This window comes from Gadus chalcogrammus, chromosome 17 (assembly GCF_026213295.1).
Source record: "Gadus chalcogrammus isolate NIFS_2021 chromosome 17, NIFS_Gcha_1.0, whole genome shotgun sequence".
NCBI classification, from domain to species: Eukaryota; Metazoa; Chordata; class Actinopteri; order Gadiformes; family Gadidae; genus Gadus; species Gadus chalcogrammus.
Genome location: NC_079428.1, coordinates 15,767,484 through 15,777,435, shown reverse-complemented (window position 1 = coordinate 15,777,435; position 9,952 = coordinate 15,767,484). Strand labels below are relative to the sequence as shown.

Here is a 9,952-nt window from a genome sequence, read left to right as displayed (position 1 = left end):
TCCATTTGGTCCCATAGAGATTCTACACATACATACACTGTGCAATGAAATGACATTATGTTGCTATCCCATTACTTTTTAATGATCCCTGGCTAACAACTGTATCAACCATGTATGATACAGTTATGTTAATTCTTTTTATGGCAATAAGACAATAAGTTATCCAACACTAAGTGGAATGAAAGTCAGCTATCCTATAATCAGAAACACAGTTGTTGTTGTTGTATGCCTCCGACTTGAACCCCAAAGATACAGCAATTTTATATTATACTATATTAAATATATTGTGACGCCCTGCCCCTCTCTCTGCCTATTGGTTGTGGGTGGAGATTGGGAAAGGGCGTCAGGCCAATTCGCCACACCTGTGGGGGTATAGGGATCCAGAGATTTAAGGGCTGGATCCCTTAAATCCAGCCCGGTGGGCTAAAGTGCATAAATACCCCCCATCAGTAGCGGCACGAAGACTAGGGATGGAGTTAAGGTAGTTATGGGGTCGCTAATGTCTTAGTTAGTCAGGGCTGGGGAGGTTCCATTTTGGTTTGGCTGTCCCAGACTTTGTTAGTGGTTCCAGCTGATATTGTTTTTGTTTTTTTCTTTCTCCTATTCTATTTTGTGAGTGTAGGTAGTCCAGGTATGGCGTCTACAGTGGATAAATTTGTTGACTCACCGTCAGTAGCACTACTGGATCAGTGTACTAAAGACCAGTTACTGCTAATTGCTGAGAAATATGAGATTGAGATATTGGATAAAAAGTTAAAGGAGTCTGTTAAGGGAAGTTTGATGGCAGGGATGCTGGAACAGAGAATGATCCCGGACGAGCCCCCATTTTGTCACACACCGGGTCAGGTAGTGGCAAAATAAAGGGAGTCCACACATGAAATAAAGAGAAACTAGTTTATTAGTAACCCGTTTTTACTGGTTAAAGTAAACATAAGCAATTATACTTAAACAAAAGAGATTATACTTAAGACCACATGGCGGGTGGAAGACGGAGCCCAAAGCTCAGCCTAGAAGCAGCAAAGAGACTCAACACATGGCTACCCAGCCCTTAAATCTCTGGATCCCTATACCCCCACAGGTGTGGCCAATTGGCATGACGCCCTTTCCCAATCTCCACCCACAACCAATAGGCAGAGAGAGGGGCAGGGCGTCACAATATTTATTAAAGTATGCTTCAAATTGGCTTCCAACATCTCTTCTCGGAGCTCCCAAACAGTGAGCTACTCTACTACTAATGGAGTACTGCTCACGGAGGAGGGCTCATTGTGTACAGACAGGGATTGTTTACAGGCATTCTGTCAGCTATTTGCGGCTCAAGTTTGCTTCCTTCAGACAGAGCTCTGCAACGTATTAAAGGCAGGGTAGGTTGCCTGAGGCCTTAGTAAACTAAATGCAATGGTGAAATTATTTATATTTTCCTACTTTTATATTCTATACTCCCTGATGTGGGTCACTGATGTGGTCTGACTGTTCACATCTTCTAATAAGACCTATCCAACTCCGGCGGAACCTACTACAAGCTCTCCGCTGTTGCCAAATGAGGAGTAGAGGTAGATGTAGACTAAAGTCATTTTCAAAGTGTCTCTTTTCTCTGTTAAATGAAGTGAACAAAGCACTGACCTTTGTAGTCTGCTCAGCAATGAAATGAAATAAAGCGGTGACATTTTCTTCTTCCTTTACCCTAGCGCTTTCATCGCTAGAGAAGAAGTCAAGTCACCAGAAGAATAACTATGCCAAACCGTGATTCATGGCACTGCAGATTTGATTATAAAAAACTAATATTGAGAAAAAAACATCTGTAGATCAAGACATTTTTAGCTGGTTTAATTTGATTAGGTTTGAATGAGGATATTTGATTCTATGCCAGCTATGGAATTAATTTTCTTTGTCTTCCCTAAACATTTGCTTTGTTATTGTGATCTTCTTTGAAGCGTTTTGAAATGCGTTACTGTAATTATTATTATGGTTATCCTTCTGCACTTTCCCAGTATTTATATTGCTGGTGCTATTTGTTCCTTGCGATGTTTCACTTGTTTTCACGTGTTTTAAGATGTAAACACTTTGAAGAGAGGCCTGGGCCTCAAATGTGAACTGAACTGGTTTGAACTGCAAACACAATGTAGGAATGATAGCAAAGTGTTATGCACTACAGCATGATTTGGTTCCTTGTGACTGTTAATGTTGATTGATCAATATTTGCATCTAAATGATGTAAAACTAAATGATAAGGTTTTTTTTATTCCCCTTTTAAGGAGGAAGTCATCCAGTGAATTACACCCTGAAGAAACTGCAGTTGGCTCTCAATACCATCCCTATTGAGTCACGTGTAAACAAAGTGGTGGAAATCAATAGTCTCCAACGAGGAGCTGTGAGAACCGACTGACCTGCAGAGGAGGTTCAGGGTTAAGGTCAGCCAGAGATCTCCTCCAGGGAGCTAGTTAACTCTCTTTTAGTCACAGCCAGCAACTCTCTTCTTATTTACCACCTGGTGCAAGCGTTGGGCTTCTTGGGACTACGACCAACTGTCTAACTGGCATTAAAAACGTGAGGGTGAATCGCTAAGCTGGTTGGTTCATTCTGGATCATCAATAAGGAAGTCATAAAGATGAGCCAGCGATGTATTGGTTTTCTAAACAGGTAGGATGACGACAGTTCCATGAAACACCTGAAGAAATAACAGAACCATCACAGACTGCTTACACCTGAGGTAGTTGAGTGGGGCTACGAAATGGGCTGCTATGATATTATAATCACATATTACCTACAGCATTAGATGCTATTCGATAACCTGTCAATGTCTGTGTAGGTTCCCAAATAGATTGGGAGTAAATGTATTCTAATTCATTTAAAATTTAATCAAAATAAATCAACAATGTGTAATGTTACACATTCTGTTCCAACATATTCTAAAGATTTTAATATTTTTGAACTTTCAAGATGTTTTAATTTATTGAATAACCTACTGCCGCTCCTCGAACACTCCTGTTTGTTAAAAGCCAAATGTACTTAATAAACGTGTTCTCTTATCCACTGTTGGTGTGATCAGATGGAAAGTGGTGAACTGAAAGATAGCACCACCAGTACCGAAGCCAAAATATAAATGTACTTCTAGAATTGGGGCGAGAGGTGGAGTTGACCGGTTTTGTGTTTTTTTTCCATGATAAAGGATTGTCTGCAAAGACACTGACAGACGCAATCTCTCCCTTCTCCCCTTTGTTATATTGGTGCTCTCCCATGAGGCTGTCTGGTCCTTAATTTCGTGGTGGAGGTAAACAAGGTTGGAATTGGAATCTGAGTTTGGGGTTAAGGGTGCTTTCTTTGAGATGATTCAACTTTGATAGCAGAAGGAAGATTGTATAACTCATCATTCAGATCTATGAAAAAAACTGTACACTATGTATTTATGGTTAATACATACAGTATATATTTATATATATATATATATAATTATGAAATGGTACATTTCCCAGGTCCCGCTCCCCCTAAACTCCCCCAGTCACTACACGACTTTCCCTCTACTGTAAAGCTTGCTGCAGAGAAAGCCAAATGCAATAAGTCAGAAATCATAATCAAGGGCCCAGACCCCTTACCCGCAACACTCAGGAATTCACACTCAATAGTGATGTTTAAACCTTCGCCACTTCCACCCCAATCTGTTACCTTGGAAACATCCTTCACCCCACCTTCTCCCTTCTACCCCTGTAAACCACATCACCAACACAGCCTTCTTCCACCTCCGTGCCATTGCCCGACCTCCATCCCTCCGAAGAATCAGGAGGATTCTTAACAAGTTCTTCCCCCTTCCAGCACGTGTCAACGGTTACACAACTTCACATTCACTCACGCAAACACGTTACATTCTCGCTTATGTCCAAACCAACTACAGCAAGCTGCTAGCAAACATGGATACATGGCTTAAATGCCCCGTTTTTGTCGCTATGGATTTAAGTCCAGGGGAGTCCAGTGAAAAGGGTAAAACAGGACTAAACAGGCCCAGTTTATTGAGAAGTATTTTGTTTGAATTCATTTCTACGTCCCAGGATCCAAAGCATATTTAAAGGAAGGTAACCCATCTACAGCGGCATCAGAGCACGGCAAGAGAAGGGATTAATTGAGAACTGTCAGAATTCAGATTTAAGAAATGTGTTTTTGGGGGAGAAAACAGAGGGTTTTACCATCATACCTAGATTAAAACACACCAAAAAACGGTTTTGGATTCACTGGCTCTTTAACATGTATGACAAAGTGAATGTTTTCATCAAGAAAGTCAAGCTATGGGAGAGGAATTGTGAGGGTAGAGATGCGAGCTGTTCCCACTGCTTGTAACCATCTTGCCACCACTAGCAGAAGCCCTACGGTGAAAATGGTGAAAGCACATCTTTTCTCTGAAAAGCCATTGACAGAGTTTGGTATGATGTTGAAATGGAATATCCTGAACTGGTTTGACCTTCTGGCATGGCGAAACACAAGACAGCTACACCAGACAAAAAAAGTTGGGAACCACTGCTCTATAGAACCACACACAAGGTCCTGAACAAAACTCTGCCACCAGCCTTCTAACCAGAGAACCCCTCACCCAAGTCCTCCTTGACCTCCACTGGAGGGCCAAGCACTGACCCTGGGGTGAAAAGGCCTTCCCCCCCCCATGTTTTAATTCCTAATTATTATTTATGTAATGTAATGACCTCGCCGGTCTCTTAATGCACACATACACCGACCAGCCCAATTCTCCCTTCTTTAAAGCCTCGCCAAGCCCCTCCCACTTGCCGCTTTGATTTGCCACCCACATCGATTGACAGGTAGAACATTACAACTTGCACACGGATCAACTGGCATAATGGAAAAAATAATAAAACGATTGACATGAGCAAACACATAGCACAAAACCTCTTAGAGTCGCAGGGTTGCTACAATATTATTAAAGTTTTCTGCCTGTTTTTATTTGGAGTTGTTTGGATAATACAGATTATCGTTAATAAATTATGGTTGTATTTAAATATGGGAAAGTCGCAATGGATTGAAGGGAATATACATCAATAACAATTAATGGATCATTGTGACAGGAATATTTGCTGATTTAATGGGGGATAGGATCAACATAAATATATGGGGCTTAACAGAAAATAAGGTGTGGACGTATACAGGTGTAACCAGGGATGATTGTGAATAAACTGAAATATCTATTTAGTGGAGATCAAATTGGAGAACTATGTGTTGGGTGTATTGATCATGTCTTCTATTAATAGCAAGTTGGTCAAACACTTACAAAGCACAACACATGCACTACTATACTCTAATGACAATAAACAACCACATACAATGTTAAATGTTAAAAATTCAAAAATATATATTGTGTAGAATGTCAATATCCTTGAGTCTGCAGCTCGTTTTGTTGGGGGGGGAAATGGATTTACAAGCATATGTGTTAGTTATGACATGGAGGATATACCAACATAAATATTGTTTACACATTGCTGTATCCTAACAAGAACCCGCATTCATCCACCCCAGATTCTGCATATATGTATGTGTGTATATATGTGCTGTTCCCGGTATACGTTTGTATAAATGTCTAAGCATGTGTGTGTGTGTGTGTGTGTGTGTGTATGTGTGTGTGTGTGTGTGTGTGCTTGCGTGCGTGTTCCTCTGTCTGATTCTTTATTGTGTTTCTATAGTGTGTGTCAGTGTAAACCCTGGAGACAAAGCCGTGGAGTGTGTTGAAGAATAAACAGCGAGGGGTTTTATTTATTTATTTCTCTCGCTCCCGTGGATAAAGGACAGCTTGGCGGGGGGTTTGAGGGCAACAGAGAGGTCCAGCTGTGTTCCACAGAGCTGTATTTCCCCCCTCTCTTGCCCGGAGAATGGCTGGAAACACAAGCGGTGACAGTCCAGTGGTCACCTCCTCCGTGGCCACGGGAGCCGTTTAACTTAAGTTAAGTCGACAGCGGCTTGCTGAAGCACAGATGAAGTGTTGGGGGGGAATTTAAATGGTTTGTTTGCCATTGTTGTTCAGCACCTTCTTTGCACAGCTGAAATCATAAAGCTTGGGATAGAAGGTGAAACTAACTTGCCGAAAAAAATGATTATCAAGTCGTTTTAGATAAGATTAAATGAAAGAAAACCTGAATTGTTATAGGTTTTATTTATTGCCTTGTTATATTTGTGAACTTGAAAACTATTATCCATAATCCAAGATAGGAATATTCCTTATCGAAATCCTTTGTTACAGTTCCTGTATTTTCCTTCTGGGCTTTAAAGCAACTTGTTATAATGCCTTTAGTGTTGGACTGAACTAGGATTAACAGTCATAGAACAGTTACAACTAGAAAATACATTTCCTGCAGAAAATGTGGTGAGTGCTGTAGCACAAAGTGTAAGTAAATTAGGTTGAAAATATTTTTTAATAAAGCCACGTAGATTAAGACATAAAGAAACGTTAAACGGCTTCAATCAAGTGAAGGGATTTGTCCACACAAAGCCGATTTTTTGGTGAAACCGCATAGGCTTGTGCGTTTCGGCCGACCGTCCAGACGGAGCCGGCGAATCCGGTGTCCGAAACCGCACATTTCTGAAACCACCCTCGTAGGTGGATTCAAGTCTATCCGGATAGTAAGGATTTGTGTGGACACCTGAAATGCAAACGATGACGTCATTAGCCCCCCACCAGCTGGGGGACGTCGGAGTTGCGTTGAACTTTTTATTTATTATTTTATTTGTATTATTTTTGTAGCTTTAAACCCTTGATAAATTTAATAACTAACTGTACATTCAAAAGTATTTCTACTCAATTGAAAAGGTTGAATCTCCTCGTGACTGAATGTTTGTATCCAGCGCGCAGGCAGTATGCGTGCAGGCTTGATGCGCTCCACTTTTTCTGTGGAGAACCAGCGCCTTGAATATTTACTACAGCGTTTCTACAGCTCGATACGGTTTTACAATGACTCCGTCTTTACGGAGATATTCCTGAACCGCATAAAACAAAACCGGAAAGTTTTCGCCCGTTTCGGCTCCATGTGGACGGGGCCTAAATGGAGTAAACAATGTAAACATGCACACCATTTAAAACAATTTAAATGGTGGGAAATAAATACATTGACAGCTGAATGGAAAGCGCAAAGCATTGCTCAAAATGCAGAAATGTAAAAGGAATTGAACTGAAGAATCTGAAATAGCCGAAATTGTACGTACTCGCCTTATGCTAATTTGTCAAGCCTAACGTTATGCAAATTGTCCAATTGGGCGGGAAAATCGCCCAATCTGGCACCGCTGCCTGAACGCCGTAAAAAGTAGTCCAATCGCGATCTAACCTCAGCGTAAATCAATGAGACCAACTAATAAACAAGCCGACATAGAATTTAAACTGTGATTTTGAAAATAGTTTAAAGGTAATCAAAATTCTGTTTTCAGATTATTGAAGGTACAATTGTGTTGGTTTGTTAAACATTTGAACAAAGGTTAACGACAAAATATTGACCAAGTTACGAAGTCTGAATTAGTAAGTGTCAGAGAATGGGCGGATGGCTCCGCATTGACTTCCATTGTAAAAAATTGTATTTTAAAAGTAGAATATCTTAAAAGTATAAAATATTTTAAAAATCTGAAAAGAAGCGTGCGATTTCAAGCAAAATTGAGGAAGGAGATACTGTAGGTCCCAAAGTTTGTAGAGAATAATTAAGAGGAATGATAAAAAGAAAGAGAGAATAAAACTTAAGAAGATCAATAGTTGAGCGCTGCATGCAGCACTCACCTAATTTATTTTATGTTGGACTGAACTAGGATTCATAGACATAAAACTGTTATAATGCCTTTAGTATTGGACTGAACTAGGATTCATAGAACAGGGCGTGTCTGAGAAGTGGATGTGTTTCTTGTGCCACTGTACTTGACTGTACTTTTCTGTCACAATCGCGTGCGAAGCCACGCTGACAGTACAGCCACGGCCCAGCAGTCCAAGCAGCATTGAGGCCAGTGGTCCTTTCCCATCTGGTGGGGCATCAGAGTGGGCCTTGGACCCTCAAATTCCAGCAGGTTTTCGGCCCCATGGTCTTCCCTGCTGGCCTTAAGAGACATTCTAGCTTTGGTCTCATCAATCAGTTTTTTTCCACCCCCATATAACTCACGTGGAAATGCACATAAATCATGGAATTATTGGCAGGATTTCTCTAACATATTAATAATCTGTCCTTTTCTCACCAGTCGCTGCTTCTTTCCATGAACAAACCTGCTACCGCCGTATTCAACCAAGTTGTCCTACAGGAACGTTCTGCAGTGGATTTTTGTTCAGCCTTAGTTAGATTCTCTAGTTAGTTCTATCTTTCACTAATAGTTGGAATATAGTTTTTTCTATAGGCTTTATATTTGCCTGGTGTCTATTAGGGAATAAAGATCCCTAAAATACTTTTAGACTCTCTCTCCGAGCCTGGGTCCTGGTTAACCCAAACGTTAAACTTTTCTATAGGCTTCATGATATGAATTTAAGGAAAATAAATTTTGTTGTTGATCAAATCTGCTAGATACTATTTATACAAAAGTGTTAACTGTAAGATAGATGGGTGATGTGGTTAGAAGTTTATCTATTAGCTTTTGCAAGTACTTGCTACATTAACAAGTCCTGGCTATGTTGCTAATACGGTTCACATCAGCTAGTATAGCTACATTTGCTGGAACTAGGAATATTAGCTACTGGCTACATTAAATCATACCTTGTATTAGCTAGTAATGTCCACATTGGCTAGTACTAGTGACATTTGCTAGTATAAGTGACGGATCATCTGGGCAGGACGTGCTACAAGAGCACGTCCTGCCCAGATGATCCGTCACAAAATCCTGATTTCCAACCTCTCATTCAGAGGCAAAGTAGTTCAAAATAATCTTCACATTCCTCATTATTTGAGTCTAATCTCTGATAGATTTGATTGTCTAATTTACATATTCCAATCCCCTACATTATCATAAAATGATGGCTGGAATGGCTGGACTAGGTGTTTATGCAAATTGTATGGCAAAACAAGGAACCCCATTGTGCATACATATCTCACAATCCTTCCAGGGGAATTACTCAAAAGTATTCATGAACGTGTGAGGTAGAGGGAAATCTGGAGTTTCCAGAGAGAGCAAAACAGAGAAGAGAGAAAGAAAGGCCTCAATAGTGGGGCAGCTTTGCAAATTGTGTTTGCTAGATGTGGAATCTCGTTTAATGCTGCCTATCTATGATTTTTCCGCGTAAACCATTAGCATGAATGTGACTGGCAGCCATAAACACTGATGCATTGTGAGAAAGTAACAAAGCCCAAGAGCTAACAGTGTATGCCAACCCCATGAACAGAAGCACTACTTTGAAAGGAGGGGGATTTCCAAGGAAGTTAATATAGAGAGAGGCATTTGAAGAAATGCTGGCCTTCCATCAGGGACTTACCTGTTTCACATCATAAGCAAAGAGGACGTACTTCAAATCAGGAGAGATTGAATACTTTGCCACATTGAAGTTAATCTGTTGGAAAAAGCACAGGAAGAAAGGGATTAAAATACAGATATTTCATGTCTTTCTTTGGGATTAGAAATTGTTGACAGCCCTTACAATATCAACAAAGGAACACTGAAACTCCCTATTTGCATTCGTAAATTCTTTTGGTGATCAACTCTTAACCCGGGACTTAAAGACAACCTTGAAATGCTGTGTATGTAAGTGAACTCGCGGTGTTCCAGACACTAACCATTAAAAGGCACAGTAAAAACCGCAGAAGATATCAATGTGCAGATAGATAAGGGATTAAAGGGACATTTATCTATAGCAGCACACTGCTGCTGTGGTAGTGCATTAGAAATAACTACTCCAAGAGACAGATAAAACAATCACTGGTGGTATAGGTCTTACACACATACCAAAGTCATTTTTCTTTCATAAAGAAACATTAATACATTAAATAACCCAGACTGTTTGTTTAGGCAGCTC

At 40.3% G+C, this 9,952-nt stretch overlaps 1 long non-coding RNA gene across 1 annotated transcript; it reads left to right on the top strand.

Annotated features, from left to right (window-relative positions):
- The first annotated feature begins 226 nt into the window (after positions 1-226).
- LOC130369791 (uncharacterized) lies at positions 227-3,044 on the top strand. Its single transcript, XR_008892905.1, has 3 exons — positions 227-1,361; positions 1,489-1,550; positions 2,253-3,044. It is a non-coding gene; the product is annotated as an uncharacterized LOC130369791 (long non-coding RNA).
- The last annotated feature ends 6,908 nt before the right edge of the window (positions 3,045-9,952 follow it).